The sequence below is a fragment of the Nicotiana tomentosiformis genome, chromosome 8 (genome assembly GCF_000390325.3).
Source record: "Nicotiana tomentosiformis chromosome 8, ASM39032v3, whole genome shotgun sequence".
Lineage (NCBI taxonomy): Eukaryota > Viridiplantae > Streptophyta > Magnoliopsida > Solanales > Solanaceae > Nicotiana > Nicotiana tomentosiformis.
The window spans coordinates 128228778-128230769 of record NC_090819.1 but is presented as its reverse complement, the minus strand read 5'-3'; positions in this window follow the sequence as shown (position 1 = coordinate 128230769).

Sequence of the window (1992 nt, the reverse complement as noted above, 5' to 3'; positions counted from 1 at the left end):
ATTAGCCCGAGCTACAAAAATATTAAATGACGAAAATAAATTTGGAAAGTTCTTATGAACAAAAAGAATTGTTTACTTGTTTCATGATATTAAGCTTACAGTCGTTCTACGTAATACATGCTTAATTATATCATTGATATTTTATTTATAGCACATAGTAAGTGTCGAAGTTGACCCATCGTCACTACTTCTTTGAGGTTAGGCGGGATATTTACTGGGTACGCGTTGATTTACGTACTCATACTAGACGTGATGCATATTTTTGTGCTGGTGCATATATGTCTAGAGGCCTTGTGGGCGCAGAGGCACAGTTATTGCGGGGATTTAGGTGAGCTGCATTCCACATTACGAGTCCGCAGCCAGCAGAATCTCCTTCAGAGTATTTATATTTCTCCTATCCGAATTTGTATTCCGGACAGATGTTGTATTTTATGTTACATTCCTAGTTGAGGCTCATGCACTTGTGACACCGGGTTTTGGGGTGATTTGGGTTGTCCTGTATTGAAATTTTTAAAAATATTATTATTTACTCTGTAAACTCCATCGTTTACCATTTAATTGAAGGAAATATGATTTCAAAATATTAAAATAATAACCAAATTAAGTATTTTTTGGGGGGCTTGCCTGACAGCGGTGTCAAGCGCCATCACGACCTATAATGAATTTTGGGTCATGACAAAAAGCGGTTAGAAAGTTAAAAATGCACAATAGGTTATAAATATGTCTTAAATCAAATAATTAGGTCAATTATTAATAGTTGAGCGACTGTGCTAAAACCACGGAACTCGGAAGTTCCTCACACTTTCTCCCGGATTAATAGAATTTCTTACCCGATTTTATGTGTTCGCAGACCACTAATAAAGTCAAATTTCCTCGATTTGGGATTTTTATAAATAAATCAATGACTTGGGACACCATAATAATTATCCCAAGTGGCGACTCTAATTAAATAAATAATCCCGTTTCGAATAATGTCACTTTAATTGAAAAAACTCCCTATCCCTTCGGAAAAAGGAGGTGTGACAACTCTAGCGACTCTGTTGGGGATAAAATCCAAAATCTCTAGTTCAGGGTTCAGAATACGAGCTTAGAATAACTTTTGTACTTGGCTACTTGTGATTGTCTGATATTACTTGTTTGAGCCTAATGTGCTAATTTCCACATTTTACCGCTTTGATATTGCCGTGAACTGCATATAAACTATTACAAAACCTTTCTTCTCTCTAAGTCTTCTAAATCTTCTGGGAAGCGTGCGCTTTGCGTGGCTTCTTTTCTGTTAGAGTCATGTCCAAATTTTAGAACGAGGATCGGACAAGTTGCAAAGATGGTGAAGCTTATGTATTCTCGGTACGCTGCCCTCCTCGGCTTGAGTTGTCCGCTCGGGCAAGCCAGATCTAGAAATACACCAATGATTTAAATTTAGAACAACATAGTCTCATACCGGATCTCTATTAGGAACGTTTGTTTGCATCACATGCATTTGACTTTGGGGAATCAACACAGGAGTTGGGTCCGTCTAGGACAAGTGTACCCAAATTAAAAGACCATCATAATGCATCCTACGTGCTACTTGCACATCTGTTTGTTTCGGCTTGCATGTTGACTGCCTTCTAGAATAGGGAAAGAAAATAAAAATCAAAAAATCAAAAAAAATAAACCAAGAGTGAGAGGTAGGTATTTATTTTCGCTAGAGAGTACTTCTCTTTAATAGTCTTTACGTAGGAAGAATTTAAATTACTCGGATTAGTGAATTTAAACTACCATATGATTAAACAAAAAAATAGTTAAATCGTGGAATATTCAAATTTCTTAATTTTGAAATAATCCCCCCCCCCCCCTTTCAATCATTTGTTGCTTTATAAAATTGACAAAGGAAGAAAAAACAAAAGGAGAGCGGGGCGAGTCACCGACTAAGCATAAACGACGTCGTATTCGGGTCGTAAAATCTATTTAATTCACGATAAGATCTGTTTATTCTCCTTCTTCGAAATT